The following is a 20709-nucleotide window of genomic DNA, read 5'->3' as shown; positions in this document are numbered from 1 at the left end:
TTATGTAATCTTTATTTCTCACCAAGGAACTCAGAGAGAAAAATAAAAAACTCATTTCCGCAAAAATAAATGTTTACCTTGCAGGGCTCTATGAAATCCAATACTAAATCAGCCCCACGCCATTTGGGAATCGTAGTGTTTCTTCAGATTTTGATAAACAACATTTGGGGAAGTCGAGAGAGGAACAGCAAACATTGCCGGCATCAGAGGAGGGGGCAGGCAAGAGAAATCTATCGGTTCTTTCATAATAAAGGAAAACTTCTGCCGTCTAGTTTTAAGGGGTGAGAATTTGCAATAAGAAAGGTGTCCACAGTGAGAACTCAAGCAAATGGATGATTGCACAGCTCCATCCAGACACCACACTCTGAATGACATGACAGAAGAAACCATCAATACAGTCCCTCATCAGTCAGCCCAGCTCAGGTCAAAGTATCCACCAAGCTGACTCTACTCCAGCTGCCTCCAGGTCCTGTGTGGCAACCTCAGCACCCCAGGGACATGGGCTTTAGAAGTGGCCATGTTGCCCAGGGTGAGCCAAGTGCATGTGTCTACAGTGGCAAGTCATCTGACTGCTCATCATCCCACACACAGGGATCAGGGTTTGCTGATGAGACCCACTGAATGCTCCCATACTCCCCAGTGACATGGAGATGCCTGGTTTTAAACCAGTGCAAGTTCAGAGACCAGAGCAATGGTTCAATGGCTAAATCGACAGCTTGCAAGTGCTGACATCCTAAAAGGGTCCTGGTTCGTGTCCCAGCTGCTCCACCCCCCATCCAGCTCCCTGCTTGTGGCCTGAGAAAGCAGTAGAGGATGACCCAAAGCCTTGGAACCCTGCATCCATCTGAGAGACCCAAAGGATGCTCCTGGCTTCTAGCTTCAGATTGGCGTCAGCCACTGTGGCCATTTGAGGAGTGAACCAGCAGATGAAAGATCTTTCTGTCTCTCCTCTCCATAAATCTGATTTGAATTGCCAACAGTAATACATAAATCTTTAAAAAAAAAACAGTAAAAATATTGCTAGTTCAGATAAGCATTTCTCAAACCTGAATGTGCATCAGTCACGAGCAGGTCTGAGGTCTGTCCCGAGCTGCTTCACCACTGACAAGCTCCAAGGGAGCTGTCGCCATTGTAGCTGTGCTGAATGGGCTTCTTGTGGCTCAGGCGTAGCATTTGCTCTTGGTCTGACTCCATATCTGTGATGAACCTGTGTGTGTGTGTGTGTGTGTGTGTGTCTGTGTACAGGAAGGCACATCCTAACCAACACTGAATTTCCAGAATCCCAGCATTGTCCTTTCCACGTCTGCTTTTCCCACTACCAGCAGTCTTCCTGTCCTGCCCAATGTAAAACACAAACAGACTCCTTGTTGGGGATTTTTTTTTTTTTTTTTTTTTTTTGTATTTGAGAGGTGGATTTTACAGAGAGAAGGAGAGACAGAGAGAAAACTTCCATCTGCTTGTTTATTCCCCAAATAACCCCAAGAGCCAGAGCTGAGCCTATCCAAAGCCAGGCGCCCCCTCCAGGATTCCCACATGCGTGCAGGGGTACAAGACCTGAACCATTCTCTATTTTTTCAAGCCACAAGCATGGAGCTGGGTCAGAAGTGGAGTATCTGGAACTAGAACTCTTATGGGATGCCAGTACCACAAGAGGATGTTTAACATGCTAAGCCACTGTATATGCCTTGCAAGGTGCAATCTCACCATTAAATTAGCCCCTTGATGAAGGCGCCATTTATCCCCGGCTTCTGCTCCCACAGCAGTGTCCTGCCATCTACAGAAGAAACTCCCAAGACCCAACGGCTACCCACAACCAGATAATTCCACATGCTATGCATTTGCATTTTGGTTCTTTTCTTCATCTGCACACTTAAGATATAGTTTAAATTTGTAAATCAGGGACAAAGATTAAGAATAATGAAGTAGAACAATGTTAGCATTATGTAATAAAGTTCATGCTTCGGGGCCATTATTTAATAAAACAACATGTATTTAACATGGTGTTAACAGGACAGTTAATCTGATCACCAAGACGGCAGCTAAGTGACTAAAGGGTGGGCAACACATACAGCATGGATCCACAAGGCAAAAAACTAATTCATGTCTTGCTGGTAGAGAGAATGGACCATGTGTGATTTCATTACATCACTTAGCAGGATGCACTATCTAAAACTTACGATTTGGTTGTTTTGGGGATTGTCCATTTAAAGTTTTTGGATCACAGTTGGCTAAGGGTAAATAAAACTTCAGAAAGCAAAACCATGGGTGAGGGATCCATGCTGTCTGTGCTGATGGTTCCCCAAAAGCCAGTCTCCTCCTGCCAGGTCCCTGCCCTGGTTTGTTCCAAGGCTATCCCAATCTTGAAGAAAATCTGAGTCATTTCACTCAATGTCTTTGCCCCATGAGACTCGTGTGGCCCAACTCCTCTGGACTCCCCAAGGGGAAGCTCAGGTTTCTGGATTGGGTGCACATCTTGAGGTCTCCCTGCCATCTTCTCTTCATTCCAACCCTGAGGGGAACTCCCAAGTCTGTACGCATGAGGCTTCATGGCAGTCAGGATGGGCAGGCAACACTAGCAGAGACAACAGGACACCCTACATTTCTGCAGCTTCTCCTTTTTTTTCTGGTATTGTAATATTTCCTATAGATAAGAATCATTTGATACCCTACGAAGAGCCAAAACGATGACATAAAATATCTGGATTTCCAGTTGTACCTGATAATATCTTCATGTCTGAGAACCTATAATGCAACTATGCAAATGCAGCCTATGAGGGTGGGGCCTGTGGTATAGTGGGCTACCCTGGCAATTGCAATGCCTGCATCCCACATGGATATCAATTTGAGTCCTGACTGTTATACTTCCAGGCCAGGTCTCTGCTAATGTGCTTGAGAAATCAGTGAAGGATGGCCTAAGTACTTGGACCCTGCCATCCACATAGGAGATCCAGAAGAAGCTTCTGATGCCTGGGTTCAGTCTGCTTCAGCCCTGGCCAAGACAACCATTTGGGGCAGCAACCAACAGATAGAAGGTCAATCTCTCGGTCGCTCGCTTGCTCTCTCTGCACCTCTGCCTTTCATATAAATAAATATATATTTTTTTAAAAAAAAGCAACCAAAGACCATTTCATGTTTAAATATTAACCTTAAAAATGGAAAAGCTAGGCATGGCGTGGTAGCCTAGTGGCTAAAGTCCTTGCTTTGCATGTACTAGGATCCCATGTGGATGCCAGTTCTAGTCCCGGCAGCCCCACTTCCCATCCAGCTCCCTGCCTGTGGCCTGGGAAAGCAATTGAGGACGGCCCAAAGCCTTGGGATCTGCACCTGTGTAGGAGACACAGAAGAGGCTCCTGGCCTTTAGCTTCAGATTGGCTCAGCTCCAGCCACTTGGGGAGTGAATCAGTGGACGGAAGATATTGCTCTGTCTCTCCTCCTCTCCGTATATCTGACTTTCCAATAAAAAATGAAGAAAAAAAAAAAAAGATGGAAAAGCTGGGAGGAGGAGGAATTTTTTTTTAAAAGAATTCTTATTCCATAGTCAAATCATGCAAAGTATGGGTTCCTCCTCTGTAAACTGAATACAAGGGTAAGACAGAAATCTTAACTTTGTGGAATCTGATTTTATAGAATTTGCAGGTCCTCTTCTTTCTACAGAAGATCAAATTTTGCTTTTGTAAATGTTACAAAAACACATGCACTTGAAAGCACACAGGCAGGGCCCCTCAGATAGGGGGCACCCGTAACAGTCAGGAGCCCTGAACTCTTCAGCTCCAAGATGCATACATACTTGCTAAGCTCAATCGCCCCCACACAAAGGCCCTCTTCTACTGACAATCGTGATTTCCAACCATGTGAAATAATATGCCTGTCTGCATCTATAAGGAAATGTTTTTAATCCCAAACTGCTAGCCACACCAGCAAAAGAAGCATGAATTGCTCCAAGACACACGACTCAGTCGGATTCGATCCCCCACAATCATTGAACAGGAGCACAAGCCGCTACCTTGCCTATGTGTGACACCCCACAAACTTGGCTTTGATAACGACCATGTGCTCTGGCACCTGCAAACACTTTACCTACATCAACTCCTTGTACTCTGCAGAGGCCTTTGAGAGGTCAGGGTATGATCATTGCCATTTTGTGGATGAGGAAAGAGAGGTGCAGATAGGGGGCTATGAGCTGAAAGTTTGCATCTGATAAAAATTCATATAATGAGGGGCCGGCACTGTGGGTAGAACCATTGCCTGGAGTGGGACCGTATGGGCACTGGATTGAGTCCTGGCTGCTCCACTTCTGATCCAGAGTGCTTTGGCCCAATTGCTTTGTCTTCTTCCACCCATGTGCAAGACGTGGAAGAAGCTCCTGGATGTTGGCTGAAGCTTGGCCCTGCCCTGGTTAATACAGCCATTTGGGAAATAAACCAGCAGATAGAAGATTTTCTCTCTCTCTCTCTCTCTCTTCCACTCTAATTTCTTTATAAAGTTTCATCCATCCATCTCGAGGCTGGTGGATGCAGTAGAAAGAAGAACGTGATTGGGGTCAGTGTCTGAAGGAGCTTCTTGGCCCCTCTGCTCTGTGGGATGCTGACGGGGCCCTGTTGATGAGAACAGGCCCTTTGCAAACAATACATCTGCCGGTTCTCTGATCCACAGCCTCCTGGCAGCAGACCCTTAGGTAGCACATTTATGGCTGTTCATAAGGGACTGAATGTAAAATGTTGGTTACAGGTATCCTGGTGCACCAAGATGGTGCCCTTCCCAAAGCAGCATTCTTGCCAGCACACGGGCAGGCACCTCCCATCCTGAAGACACGATGCTGTGAAATCTGAAATTGCTCCCCTGTTCCCCTAAACCTGTGAGGCCCCTGCCGTAGGCTTCTCCTGAAGCCTGGCTTGCCCCCTCTTCCATCGGGAGTCAGAAGCAGCTTCCCTGATGCCAACGGGCAAATTGTCTGGCACACACTTTTACTCTACTGCCCACTTCCCGGGGATGTGCCAAGACCAAAGGGAAGGGCAAGACACAGCAAAGGAAGAATCCCATTTGATTTGATTTGCAGTCTCTATCCTAACAGCAGCAGTCTTCCACGGGCTGGACCAGGCTCTGAACTTCGGATGAGCCTTGATCTTTCCTAGGTGGTCTTCCATGGTCATGGGTCCACACTGTCCAGGGAAGACTGATCAAGAGGACTCTGATAAGAGTGGAGCACCCAGGGGACCTGTTGGGCTGTGAGCTCTACCCGAGGAGTCACGGTGACACAGGCAACCTTGTGACTGTTTCTGCGATGATGACAAAGCACTGTGTCTCTGGAACCCTGGGCTCCCCAAAACGTGTGTAGTGAGGCCATCAGCATGTCAGAATGCAGGATGAAACAGCACAGAGAGCTCCTGGAATGCACGGCTCATGCTTCAATCGGTTCTTCCTGCTTTGCCGACTTCCGTAGTGCACTTGCTGACAACGGGGAGGAGGGCTCAAGCGAGAAACTTCAAGAAGAATGGGGGAGATGAAAAGCAGGTGGTTTTTGTTTTTGCTCTGTGTGTGAAAGCATTTTATGGGTGACTCCATAACAAGATCAAAGCGAGGACAAAAGAAAGCAAAAGACACGGGAAAAAAAAGGTGTGAAGTACAAAATACCGAAATGTTAAATCAAGGATGTCTCAAGAAGCTGTATGTCCACGGGAGGTGTTTGCAAAAGGAAAGCCAACGCCACTCCTGATTCCTTGGCTTAGAAAGTCCTCGGTCCTGATTCCTCCATTTACCTCGACCTCACCCTCCCCTGCCTTTAAGTCATCCAGACAAATGAGAGAAACAAGCAGGACATGCAAATTGCTTCCCAAAATTAAAGGTGCAGTCTCCTATTCTACCCTATCAAAAGGTGATGGACATTCTGGGATTTGCGGCATTCTAATAATAATGTGGTTTTAAGCGATACAACCTGCCTACAGACTGGAGTGTTTTTCTTTCACTGTCTTGCTTATTTGCTGCCATACTGATCCTAAAGGCTGGGACGCTGGCAAATCTCTCCCTTGAAAGAACAAAAGTCCGAGTTATTAAGGTGAGAGAAGGAGTGGAGGGCAGAGTCCTGGAGAGAACAGGGCCACAGCATGCTTTCCTGGGTCTTTCTGGAAACGCAATCGGCAGCCGGAAACGGAGTCAGTGAAGCCAGGCATTCCTCTGGCTCCTCTTTTTTGAGTACTGTAGAGTCATCTGGATTCACAGCCCTGAATTCTCCAAGGCCAAGGGCAACCTGGGCTCTACATACAGGTAACATGCCCAGGGGACCAGCCCTGTGGCCAGTTGCGAGATTTCCTGCAGCGTCAGCATTGCACATGGGTGCTGGTTCAAGTCCTGCCTGCTCCATTTCTGAACCAGAGCTATGCTAACGCACTTGAGAAAGCAGTGGAATTGGGCCCCTGCACCAACATGGGAGACGCAGCAGAAACTCCTGGCTCCTGCCTTCACAGCAGCCATTGCAGCCATCTGGTAAGTGAATGAGCAGATAGAAAATCTCTCCCTATCTATTTTTCCTTATCCTGTGTGACTCTGCCTTTCAAATAAATAAACCTTAAAAAAAAAGAAGAAAGAATAACACGTTCATGCATGCTTACAGGAAATGGCCATAAAAGATGCTCTAGCGCTGAGAAGGGTTCTGCAGAGAGCAGTCCTTACATGCATGCATCCAACAGGAGTGCAGGAGCCAGGATGTCTCTTCTAGCTGGAGGAGACAAAGGTCAGCTTCAACAGTGGGCACTGACCAATCGGAACAGATGTGGAAGGGCAGCCACAGCAGAACATTTTAGCTGGAAGGCAGACTGGCTAAAACCGATCCTCTGGTACCTTCTCATACTTCATAGCTACGTAGAAGAAAGAGTGCACCTGACAGGAAAGAGAAAACGGGAAAATCTCCAGGAAAGTAACCTGGGGCTGTAGCTTGTGCGTGTCTGGGAATACTGGGGGAAAGACAATCCCACCTGCTGATCAGCACAGTCAGAGTAATGAGTGATTTCCACCTGAAGAGACCATCTGGGGCATTAGAATCAGATAATTCATGCAAACGGCTTTGCTCAGGGTCTGGGACATAGCGCACACATCCACTAATCGCTGGCAGTTATGATTCATTCTTTACTATGTGCAGTGCCTCAGATGGGTGGAGAGAGAGAGAGAGAATGAATGACAGCAGAGATGGCTTGGGAAATAAAGAGATGAATCAGGAAGGGGTGCGGGAGGGATGGAGCCAGGAGAGTTGTGAACTGGACAGAGGGCTGAAACACAGGACAAGGGGCTACAGTTTGGGGGAACTGAGGTATTCTGGTACTCATGGTCAGGAAAGTGAAGCGGAGCCCCAGCTCTGTCAGCCACTGACATGCACTTGCTTGTCCTAAATTCAGCCTCGTTTCTATATATGCTTCTTACAGATTTTACTTATTTGAATGGCCGAGTGACACAGAGAGGGTGAGAGAGCTGTTCTCTCTGCTGCTTCATTACCCAAACAGTCGGGTCTGGGCCTAGAAAAACCCAGAAGCCAGGAACCCCATCCTTCTCTCCTACAGGGACACTAGAGGCCCAAGGACTTGGGCCATCTTCTGCTGTCTTCCCGGGTGCAATTGCAGGGAGACAGATCCAACATGGAACAGCCAAGATACAAACCGCTGCTGATATGAGCAACTTAAGTATCAGCTTAACCCACCACACTACGACACTGCTTTTCACTGCCATGGTCACCAAGCTGTTCAGAGACGGGGTCTTGGGGTCGAGATTGATTAGGATCAGATAAAGGGAATAGAGTCAGGCCCCCATAATTGATGAGTCCAAAGGAGAGCAACAGGGAGACACCCCCATGGGTGCAGCACACAGACATCTGCACAAGCATGCACATTTCCTATCTCTGCCCACGTGGTGCCCTGCACATCCCAGGATCCTGCCAGCACAACAGTTATCACTCAGTGCAACCCCTTGACCTTGAACCAGCAGAGCCATGAGTCAGAAGAGAAGTCCTTTCTTCTATAATTACCTGTGGTATTTCATCATCAGCCACAGAAAATGCTAGCACAGGAGCTTAAACACAACCTTCTCTCCACGAAGGCTGGACCAGAAGGTTAAAAATTAATAAAAGATCTTCTGGGGGGATGTCACATCAACAGAAAAAAATGACCCCTGAAGTCTTAATACGTGCATTTATCACAGGACACAACAACAGCCTTCAGGCATTTATCTCAGAGAGATGAAAATTCATTTGCATGCAAACACCCACATACAAATACTCACAGCAACTGTATGTGTGAAACTCCAAACAGAAACATCTCGACTGCCCTTCAAAAAGCAAATGGTTACACAAACTGTGACAGACCCATCCAAAGGAATACCTCTCACAAATGTAAAGGGACAGGCTCTGGTGCACCCAACACCTTGCAAAGTGAAACAAACAAACAAAACCCACAAAGGTTAAAGCCTATATACTCAGCTTATAGAACATTCCAGGAATGACAAGAGTTTAGAAGTGAGTGGAGACCAGGTACTGTAGTGGAAGTGGGCTTGCAGCCTGCTGTGTGATGGGGAGGATCTCTATCTTGATTCTGGTGGTGGTTGTGAAATTAACATATATGATAAAATCGCATAGAACTACCCATGCATACACAGCTTCATGTGCATAGATGCATACATGACTGGGGAAATCAGAATAAACCCTTTGGATGGTACCAAAGTCAACTTCCTCCTGATGAGAGTACATCAGTTCTGTAAGATGTCACTATTGAGTGAAACTGAGTGGAACGGAACAAGACTTCCTACACATTTTTGCAACTTCCTCTAAGTCTTTAATTATTCCACACTAACCAGGAGTTTGCTGTACGTACTGGAGGGTTTTATTTGGTGGGAGGGGGAGGGCAGTTTTCTCATATCTATTTTTTTAAACTGCTCTTCAATTCCTTTCACCTCACTTCAAAGGCTGAGACAGAGAGACAGACACATGAATGGCAGCCAAGGAAGACCTTGCAAATACTGCTCAATCACATCCAGTTAATGTTTATTTATTTCCATCCACTTGAAAGGCAGAGCAAGAGAGAAGCAAGGAGAGAGATGGCCTCCGTCTGTTACATTGTTTCACAAATGCCTGCAACAGTTAGTTCTGGACTAGATTGAAGCCAGAAGGCCAACACTCAACCTGGGCCTTCCGCATGGGTAGCAGAGAGGGACTCTACTAATTAAGCCTTCACTGGCTGCCTCCCAGGGTGTATATCAGCAAGAAGCTGCATCAGAGGCGGAGTAGCCAGGACTCCCACTCAGAAGCAGGCATCCAAGAAGGCATCTTAACCATTACTGTTTTGTAAAGCATTGGCCTAAAGAATCTTTAAGCTAGGGTTCTCCAGCTACCTCCCGTGCAAAGACATGCACCATCTCGCTCATCCTGTCCTCCCCAAAGATAGAAATGTAAATGCACAAGCCCGTCATGCTTACAGACTCAGAGTAAATGCTGTCATGCTGCAATGATTTGGTTTGGGGCAAAAACAATTCTTACTTTTTGATGGGGGCAGCTCTTTCCAGGCAAGGGGGAATGGCAGGTTGTGTTCACATCAGAAGAACCTGGCTGAGCATGGGACCCTAAGATAACAAGGTGTCTCTTGGCTATTACACCTAGAGCCTCAGGAACACAGGGTGTGTGTTATTTGCCTGAAACACAAGACTCCTTCTATCTCTGCAATTACAAACCAAGAAGAAAAGCAAACAATGCCAGTATGGCCTCTTCTCTTAAAATCCCTTTTGCAAGTCCACAGGGTTTCACCTGCTGTTCAGAAAAGTTTTCTAGCTGGAGCCATCTTGCCTGCAACCTACAAAGTCATTAGCCAACAACAAAGGTTCAACAGATGTGATTGCTCCTGAGGGAAATGTTAGTGACAGCGGGGTACAACCAACAGATCCCTGAAAAACTCCAAAGCTGATGACTCTGATAGAAACACCCAGAATGGGGCAGGTGCGATGGCTCAACTAACGAATCCTCCACCTGCAAGCATCCCATATGGGTGCCAGTTCGTTTCCTGGCTGCTCCACTTCCCATCTAGCTCTCTTGCTTGTGACCTGGGAAAGCAGTGGAGGATGATCATGCCTATGTGGGAGACAGAGAAGAGGCTCCTGGCTTCAGATTAGCTCAGCTCCGAACACTGCAGCCATTGGTGGAGTGAACCAGCAGGTGGAAGATCTTTCTGTCTCTCCTTCTCTGTGTAAACCTGCCTTTCCAACAAAAATAGATCTTTAAAAGAAATATCCAGAATGATGCCAGCAAAAAGAAAACCTTCGCACACTTGCAGTTGAACTTCGCCAAATATTTGTTGGCGTGATGGGCTCAGGGGGTTCCGCAGGGAAGGGACCGTCCTTGCTGTCACTGAATATGCTGCAGTTCAGAGATGTGCAAGGAAACGCATACGGGACAGCATGGCTGTGCTAGAGCACACACAGGACCCGGAGCCTGGCCCCACCTGGGAAAGCGGGGTCAGCATCTGAAGCAGGAGGGTGGAGAATGAGCCTGAGCTAGCCAGTGTAACAGCGTAACATGCCGTGTACTGTTGGGCCTTGTCCTATGAACTACGCAGGCGTGGGGAGACCTTCCATGAGTCCTATGGATGCCTGAAATCAAGGTGCACAAAACTCTATATGCTATGTGGGCTGTTTTTTTATTCTATTTGTGTATAACTCTGATAAACCTTAATGTATAAATCAGGCACAGTAAGAGATTGGCAATGATTACTTAATTAGACAATAAAACAATTACAATCACATATTATACTCAAATTTATATGAATCTGTTCTCTCCCCCACCATGTCTTACTGTACTGGAGGTATCAGTAACCTTAATATCTATTTTTTTTAACCACCTTTGCACTTCAAGACAGCACATTATGGCTCTTCTTCCACATATCCAAGTCTCTAATGTCATTACTCTTATGCTTTGGGGCCAATGTTAAGTAAGGGTGACAGGAACACCAACACAGTGCTACTGTGACAGCTGATCTGTTGGCTGAGATGGTTACCATGCGACCAGCACCTGGGCAGTGTATCTAGTGTGGGCTGATCATATTGCAGAGAGACAGAGCAGGACAGCAAGAGGTCCCATCACTAAGTAAAGAACACTTGCAACGCTTGCAGCTAAAAAATACGAATTATTTATCTCCAGAATTTTCCATGTGTCACTTTTGGGCAGTTGTTGATCATGGACAACCCAAACTGCGGAAAGCCAAATTATTGACAAAGGATGGGGGAGTGGCGTCGTTATCAAGTAAAAAGTCCAGGAAAGGTTTGCAAACGGGAGAGACGTCAGGGTCCTGATGGAGACCACTGTATGTCCCGTCTAACGATGACCATACACAACAGGGTGAAGGTCAAACCGCTGATGACACAATGAAGATTCCACAAGCACCCAGAAAACAGGGAAAAAAAATCAAAAGGTAAAGAATCAGGACATTTTTGGATCTTCTAAAAAAATACATAAGATAATGGAGAACAATTATCTGGCTGCTATGGCCAGAGGTTGGCTGGGTGGAAGTCAGCAGCCTGGAGTCTCTCCTCCTCTTCCAGGTGGGTTCAGGAGCCCAAGAACCTGGGCCACCTTTTGCTGTTTTCCCGGCACATAAGCTGGGGATTGCATTGGACATGGAGCAGCTGAGACTGACTGGCAGCCATGTGGAATGCTGGCACCGCAGGCTGGGGCTTAACTACTCATAAAGCACTGGCCTCTACTCTCTGCTTTCTTTTGGTGTTTGTTTGTTTCTGTTTTTGAATATCAGAGAAAAAGAAAGAGACAGAGATGGATCTGCTGCTGGTTCACTCCCCAAATGCCAACAACTGCCAAGGCTGGACCCAGCTGAACCCAGAAGCCAGGAACTCAATCCAGGACTCTCATATGAACAGCAGGAATGCAAACACTAGAGCCATTATGACAACCTCCTAGGCTCTGCATTCAGAGGAAGCTGAAGTCAGTATCTTAGGTGGCATTCTAATAAAGAAGACGGATGTCTTAACTTTGGTGTAAAACATTTGTCCAAAACATCAAAATCCTGAAAGAAGGCTGACCAGGCATCCTGCCACAGAAAGACTGGGATAAAGGCATCTTTAGACACAACAGATTTCAAAAGATTTTCTCCTCTTTGTGTTTTTCCTAATATTTCTTGATGATTTTTATTTGAAAGGCAGATTTACACACAAAAAGAGAGAGTTCTTTCATCTGTCGGTTTACTACCCAAATACCCACAATACTGAAGCAAAGCCACTAGCCAGAAACTTCCTCTGGAGCTCCCACATGGTTGCAGGGGACTATGGGCCTGAGCCATCCTACGCTGCTTTCCCAGGCCATAAGCAGAGAGCTGGATAGGAAGTGGAGCAGTCAGGACATGAACTGACATGAACCCCGACATGAACAGACACCATATGGAATGCCAGTGCTTATAGATGGAGGATTAGCCCATTAAGCCACTGCCTATGATGTTTCATCAAAAGCTTGGAATCGCTGCGTGTCATCTATGAAAAGGAGAGGCCCGGGATGCCACTCAGCAGAGGAGACAGAGAAGTCAGCTCCACAGAGCGGCCATGGGACTTGAGGGAGACACACTGAGACTGTCATTTCCACTATCACTCCTGCCAATTTTCTCATTTTCAGCTGCACGTGGACAGAATGCTTCCTGGTCTCCATGCTCACCTGCTCAGATAATTGGATGTTCCAACCGCAGGCTTTCTCCTCATACCTGCTTCCCGGGTCAGCTGAGGACATTCCTGCGATTCCAGACCTGCTCTGCTGCGTCCTACTCCTGAGATCAGGCACTTGGCGTGGCTGGGCTCAGAAGCAGATGGATCCACTGGTCCAGGTTTTCCCTTCTACCCAGTAGCTGGTTCACACAATCGCCCTGCCAGCTGCTTCCACTACAGTGAGTCCCACGGTTCACAGACTCACTAACAATTTAGCTGTTTTCTCCCCAAGGACAACCTATCTGCTCTTAGAAAAGCACAAAGGTCAAGGTTCTTGTTCTTGACCTGGTAGCGTAGCGGGTGCTTAGTAATAACACATTTTTAAGCACATAAAGAAGTGCAGGGAATGGAACAAGAACAAGAAGTAAAAGGCATGTAGATGAGAAAGAAAGAAAGGACTAGCGTTTAGATCAGCATCTAAGACGGCAACAGGGTATCCCCATCCTGGGTCCCAGTGGCTAGACAGAATTTCCCCCGCCCCACCTTGCCCGCGATTCCACCTCCTTGATAAACGCAGCCCTGCAAAGCAGCATTGATGGTTCAAGAACTCAGGTCCCTATCAAACACAGGGAGATCTCCCAGTTTCCATCCCAACCCAGCAGGGCCTAGCCCAACCTAGCCCAGCCCAGCCCAGTTCAGTCCAGCCCAGCACAGCCCAGCCCGGTTCAGTCCAGCCCAGCACAGCACAGCTCAGCTCAGCCCAGCCTAGCCTAGCACAGCACAGCACAGCCCAGCCTAACCCAGCCCAGCACAGCCAAACCCAGCCTAGCGCAGCCCAGCACAGCCCAGCCCAGCACAGCCTAGCCCAGCCCAGCACAGCCTAACCCAGTCCAGCGCAGCCCAACCCAGTCCATTTCAGTCCAGCCCAGCACAGCCCAGCCCAGACCAGCACAGCACAGCACAGCCCAGCCTAGCACAGCCCAGCCCAGCCCAGCACAGACCAGCACAGGTCACCACAGCCTAGCCCAGCCCAGCTCTGTCTAGCCCAGTGTAGTCCAGCCTAGCACAGCACAGCACAGCTCAGCTCAGCCCAGCCCAGCATAGCCAAACCCAGCTTAGCACAGCCCAGACCAGCGCAGCCCAACCTAGCACAGCGCAGCCCATCCCAGCCTAGCACAGCCCAGCCCAACACAGGCCAACACAGCCTAACCCAACCCAGCCTAGCCAACCCAGCCTAGACTAGCACAGCCTAGCCCAGCCCAGCACAGCCTAGCCCAGCCCAGCACAGCTCAGTCCAGCCCAGTGCAGTCCAGTCCAGCTCAGCCCAGCCCAGTCCAAGTATTGGAGGAATGAATGAATTAGTGGATGTGAGCTTACTCTCTCTCTTTTTAATATTCTACCTTTCAAAAAAAGAAACAATATGGGGAGAATCCAAGTACCTATGAAACTGTGTTACATAATACAGTGTAATTAATGAATTAAAAATAATAAATAAATTTTAAAAAGAAACAATAAAATGAGTACATAAAAATAGTTTAAAAAGAAAATAAGAAATAAAATGATCACTATTAGAAAACGATATATGATACTAGAACACTCACAGTCCACAGGACTCCTTTAGAACTAGAAAACATGGCCAGGAAAGTTAAAGCATGCAAGAGAAATAACCAAAGTCAGTTGTTCTTCTATACACTAGCAATGAACAGTCTGGAAATGGAATGAAGAAAACAATTCCACTGACAACAACATCAAAATGAATAAAATATTCAGGGATAGATTTAAGTAAAAAAGTATTAAGATGTATATCTTGAAAACTGTAAAGCATGATTGAAAGATTTAAGAATCCTAAGAGAATGTGTTCAAAGATGGGAAATGTTAACATGGTTAACACGACAATAAGTCCGAAATTGATTTCCAGATTCAACATAATCCCTACCAAAATTCTCACTGCTTTTTCTTGCAGAAATGATGCGTTGGTCCTAAAACTAACGCATAAATTGAAGAGATCCAGAATAAACAGGACAATCTTGGAGGTCTAGATATTGCTGTGACTACCTGCAGAAATCTGGGAGTTATTCACAGGACTCAATAAGCTGTACACAAACAAACAAAAAAAAATTGGAGGATCACACTACAACTTTAAAATTTATTACAAAGAAATGCCTCACCAAGACACTGTGATGGTGGCACAAGTATAGCCACATGAGGGGTTGGTGTTGAGGTTCAAGTAGGTGAAACCCCTGAAGCCACTTGTGAAGCCGTATCCCTTACTGGGGCACGAATTTGAGTCCTCCTTCTGAGGCAGCTTTCAGCTGATGCATCTGGGAATGTAGCAGAAGATGGCCCAACTACCTGGGCCTCCGCCACCCACGCGGGAGATGTGATGGGTTCACCACTCCTGGCTTTAGCCTGTCCCACACCCACCTGATAAAGCCATGTGGGGAGTGAACCAGTAGTTCAAAGATCTCTCTGTCTGTCTGTTTCTCTATCTCTCTCTCTCTACACACACACACGCTCTCTCTCTCTCTCTCTCTCTCTCACCCTGCTTTTCAAACAAATGAAGCTAAAAAAAAAAAAAAAAAAAAAGGAAGAACAGACATATTGGTTGATGGCAAAGAATTGAGAACATGGAACTATTCCCGCAGGTCAGTCGATTTTCAACAACCGTTCATGACCATCCCATGGCCATAAATCAGCCTCTTCTACAAATGAGGAGACAACTATGCAGAGCCTTCTTATGAAAGAACTAAAACTATATTTGGACCCTCCAAATCAAATGACAGATAAAATATAACTCATAATAAAAACGTGCAGATCTTTATGACCTTGGATTACTCCAAGCACTCAAAGGAAAATGAGATGATAAGGACTTTTTGGAAATTAAAAGGTTTGTGCATCAAAGGATATCAAGAACGCAGAGATGTCCCTAGGATTCGAGGAAATGTTTGCAAACTTATTTGTGAAAAAATATTTGTAGAGTGTAGTTGGTGAGAATGAGGACCCAGACAATTTCAAGTCAAAAACAAAAAAGATAAAAACAGCATTTTTTTAAGAGACTCAAACAATTCAATACATATTTCTCCCCAAAAGAGAAAAGTAATGAAGATGGACTATTGGACAATCAGCACATGAGAAGGTGCTGAAGAAAATTAGGCTTAGGAAAAATGCAAATTACAAGCAGAAGGCTACTACTTCACATCCACTAGATGAACCACAATGCAAGCAAGACAAGTGTTGTCAAGAGTGTGGAGAAATGGGAACTCTCAGGCATCGCTACGGATGGTGTACACTAAGACAACAGCTGTGACAGCTTCCTCTCAACAAGTTTTCAGAGCATTTTTCTATCAGCCAGCAGCTCTGCTTCTGGAAATGGACAAGAAAATCGAGCCTATGGCCACACAAAAAAAGGACACATGAATGTTCATAGCATGACTATTCACGGTAGACAGAAAGGAAAAAAAAACACCCGTTGAATAACAGATAAATGAAAGACTCCCTCTCCAGACATCAAACTACCCTGTAGGAATGAACAGGAATGAGGTACTCTAGACATCGCAACCTAGCTGAATCTAGCGAGTGAGTAAACGAAGCCAAACAACAAAAGGCGATTATGTTGCGGATATCATTTATTATTAAATGTCCGGCAACAGGCAAATACGTAGAGGTGGGAAGAACATTACTGCCTGGAAGAGGATGGTAGAGAGGATGGGAGTATATCGGGAGAGATACTCTTCGCGGCTTCAGGGTTTCTTTTAGGGATGTTAAGATCTGAACAATCTCCCTAAATTTCACTGTTGGAAACTGAGTCCCCAGGGCAGCAGTGTTGTAAGATGGGAAGGGAATGGGGTTGACAGAACGCTTGCTGGTGAGTGCATTCGTGCATTTATGGATTCCATGGGTCATCGAGGAGTGGGTGAGTAACCACACGAGCGGGCCTGCTGTATAGAAAGGCCAGGCCGGTCATCTCGGTGAGTCCCCTTGTCACATAAGGATGCACTAAGGACAGACCAGAACCCCAAAGGAGGTCCTCAAATGCAGTTCTTTGACCTTCAACTTCTCTACCTCTCAGAATCATAATATATATATATATATATATGTATATATGTGTGTATATATATATATATATATATATATATATATATATATATATATATATAGCTAGGCATTGTAGCCTAGCAGGTAAACGTACCACCTGCAATGCAAGCATCCCACACGGGCACGGGTTCGACTCCCAGCTGCTTCACTTCTCCCCGTAACAGCTGGGAATACAGTGGAAGACAATCCAAGTGTTAAGGTCCTTGAAAGCATGTGGGAGACCCACATGGAGCTCCTGGCTCCTGGCGTCAGCCATCTGGACCATGTCGTTGGCCATCTGGGACCATCTCTAGCTCTTTCTCAGTAATTATACCTTTCAAATAAATACATACGCATTTTTAAAAAGTTACTGCAGAAACACAAAATGCACATCTCATAAATCACTTGGTGTCAAGCATCTTGTTTTACAGAAAAGAACAGGTGAGACATAGAATGAATGTTCTCGAATTGGATAATACTGACAGGTCTGGGAAGAAACTGACATCCCCCTGAATTGTACGTTTGATAATAATGTACTTCTTCTGTTCTATGAATTATACGTCAACTAAAAATAAGAATAAAATGAGTAGAGGATGGCCATGCAGAGGCTAACAATGAGGTGTTTCGGTTATTATGCCTAATACGATTTTTTTTTTGCCTCCGGCGGAATTGCTGGTCTCCGTCAGACTGAAGCCAAACATGCTGAGGGTCCGAGCAAAGCTGCAGCAGCTGAGAGCACAGACGGGACAGGACAGGTGTATTCCCTCAACAGCTACTACCAGGTGTGGATGAGGTGATCATTTAACACAGGGGAAGCCCTGCACCAACGCAGGCAATGAAGCACAAGGAGCAGGTGTCCAGGGCTGAGAGAGGATAGGCAGGTGCATCCTGGGATCCATGGAGCCCGGGTCTCTGAGGGACCCGAAGTCACCATCTATGCCCAGATGGCCTACACTTTTGTTCTGGGCTAGAAGGATGCAGTTGGGAACCCTGACAATAGACATCGTGGAGGCGATTGCCCACTCCATCCTGATACCTACTGTGCCAAGTGTCCCCAAGCTGAGAAAAGAGCCAAGGAGAGGGAGAGCGGCTGCCACGGTAGGTCAGAAATGCCTGAGCCACCCAAGGGCCCAATACCAGCTGCCAGCTGCCAGCTGGGCAGAACAGCACCCCTTAGAGTCAGAATTACGTATGACAGCCTCACTATATACCAAAAGCAGCAGAAGAGTTACAATAAAACAATAATCAAAATGGACATCCTAACAGGGTACATACCACAGACCTCCCAGGCCTGTGCACATCCAGCTGCAGTCACCTGGTTGTGTTGACCCATTCCTGAGCCCCTCGTGGCCATGGCACAGTGCAGTCTGAGTACTGACCATTCAGCTCTCATTAAGCGCTATTTCCAGAGCCTTTTCTTTAAAAAGGAGAAAGAAAAACCAAGAAGGTCAATGATTATGCCGTATTCTTCAGGGGGTAAAGAGAGCATTAACTTGTTTATATTATGAGATCTTCAGTACGTAAAATGTGCCTTTAAAAGGAGGGTGAGAACAAAAATAAATGAGCAGTTGCCTCCGGTTAGTCCCTTCAGTATTTGTTTTTCCCAATTATATTTGCTTTTTGATATATTCAAATTCCCCCTACAAACAGCATGCATTACTTTTTAAGATCGGAAAACAAAATTGTTAGGCTGGAAAAAATGTTTTAATCAAACTCCAACAGAAGGTAAGCAGGCATAGCAATATTAATGTTAGAAAAAAATGTAAATTCAGGGCATAAAGAAGGCAGGCTTTTCAGATGGAGACAACATTACATAATGATAAACAACCATTGCTGATAATGAAGGCATGCAGATACAAATATACTCACCAAAGAAGATGACAACGAGACACAGATATCAAACATTATTAAGAACACAGGAAGGAATGCCATTGTAGGGGCTTTTAGAACACCATTATCCAAAAAAAAAAAAAAAAGGTTTAAGAAAACAACTCACTATCTAAATACTCAAAATTGATGTCAGGCAAGAAATTTTATTCTTTATACAGGATGCGGGGGGTGGTCTTTGCAAGGTGGATAAAGAACATTTACAAAACTCCAAAATACTGGTTACAAAGAACATATCTCTCTCTCTCTCTCTCTCTCTCTCTCTCTCTCCCTATATATATATATATATATATATATGTATATATATATATATACACACACACACACATATATATATATATATATATATATATAATTTCTCTTCCAGTATAAAGAGAAAGCATATATGGTCTAAAGAAGAAAAAATACATACAGAATAGAGTCAAGAAACGAAAAGAAGAAAGTAGGCTTAGGGTGGTGAATCCCTGGTCCCCTAGGTATTTGGGGGTCAGCTAGGAGGAGCAGGACTCAATGTTCTGATGGGACCAGACAACTCCCCCTCCGCTCCTCGTCACACAGCATCTCCATGTAAACTGGGAAGGTGAACCCTGGTGATGTATAGCAGAACAGGCTCAGTATGCTCCTTGCACCTGCAGGATCAGGTCCCCAGGAGCTGCTGAGAGCAGCAGATCCTCAGGCCAACCAAACCCTCCTGAGGCAGCACTTTCTCCAGGCTGGGGTTGCAGGGGTTGCAGGGGTTCTGACACTTGATGCATTTTGCCTAAACACCCTTGTTCCCTCGCCCTCCCAAGCAGGTGCACCCTGGGTGATGGGTTTCCCCTGGTTCTCGCAATGAATTCAGCTCCTGCTGCCTAGATTGGCTATCTTTTTTTAAGAGATGTCTACACTGCACTGTTATTCTAGCTACCTCCCAAATATGAGGCTTGCACACATGTCTTTATTCTAGGAGAATAAAAATTAAGACACCTAATGAATCCACCAAATGGCAAGTCCTGGGTTGCGGCACCCAGCTGTCTTGAGCAGGAACTAACTGGACTTTCTTTTTCCATTCTTTGGGACCAACACCCTGGGCTACAGGGCACTGAACTCTCACTGCTGCTTTCAGCCATGTCACAGCTGGCTGCTGCAGTCCAGGGTTTGGCATTTAATGGATTCATCTCACCCGATGAGGGCGGAAGAGCTAGCAGGAGGCTAGACAGAGGTTGCCATCCGCTTGTTCACTCCCAAAATAGCCACAGTGGTCACAACTAGGCTGGTCCGAAGCTGGGAGCCAGCAGTTTTTTCTTTAAGTCTCCCACATGAGTGCAAGAATCCAAGGGCTTGCGCCATCCTCTGCTGCTTGTCCAGGCCATTAGCAGGGAGCTGGATTGGAAGTGGAATGGCCGGGACTAGAACTGATACCCATATGGGATGTGAGCGCCACAATCAGAGGATCAGTGTGCTGCAGCATGTCAGCCCCATAAAATAAATCTTTAAAAGAGATCTATGCATGGCTTTCAAAAAAATTTACACCAAAAAGAAATTATTTTTAATAGCCTTATCCATGAAGTTTTCGAAGTGGGTTCCTCACCCAGGACCCACGGTCTTCTCCTTCTTCTCCTCCTCCTTGTCCTCATCTTGACTCAGGAGGCCTTGGCAGGAAAATCCTCCTCCAACTGTGCAGACTGAAAGCCCTGGGATTAGCCCACTCCTAACCCTGCCGCAGTGCAGGAGATGTGCCTCTTGCACCTGCAAGCAGGCTCCTTTACTGGCTTCCGCAGCTGTTGGGAGCTCCTGGGGGTTCTCCCCCACTGAGGCCACACAAAGGCACAGTGAGCAATACTGACCCTTTTCTCCAGTTAGTACAACTATCTCAGCAAGAACCGCACCCACCCCGGGAGTTGTGCTACTGTCATAAATATTCATTTGCCTCATATTTTTAATTGACCTGTGTCCTAGTACAGAAGAATTAAAAAAAAATCTGTAAACTCTGACCCACAATCATGCTTTGAAAATGTTCACTGATTTTCATCTATTTGCTCTTTCATTGTTTAGTCATTCTACTATTCCCTGGGTGGCAGGGACCTGCTGTTTCCCAGGGTG

The 20709-nt window shown here is 46.1% G+C and overlaps 1 protein-coding gene across 1 annotated transcript in view; it reads right to left on the bottom strand.

Moving 5' to 3' along the window:
• The window catches only part of GALNT17 (polypeptide N-acetylgalactosaminyltransferase 17), a 456103-nt gene that overhangs the window by 232897 nt on the left and 202497 nt on the right, over window positions 1-20709 (bottom strand). The window lies entirely within an intron of this gene.

The sequence above is a fragment of the Ochotona princeps genome, chromosome 24 (genome assembly GCF_030435755.1).
Source record: "Ochotona princeps isolate mOchPri1 chromosome 24, mOchPri1.hap1, whole genome shotgun sequence".
Taxonomy (NCBI): Eukaryota; Metazoa; Chordata; class Mammalia; order Lagomorpha; family Ochotonidae; genus Ochotona; species Ochotona princeps.
Note: the sequence above shows the minus strand (reverse complement) of the source record. Positions and strands in the feature narration are given on the sequence as shown.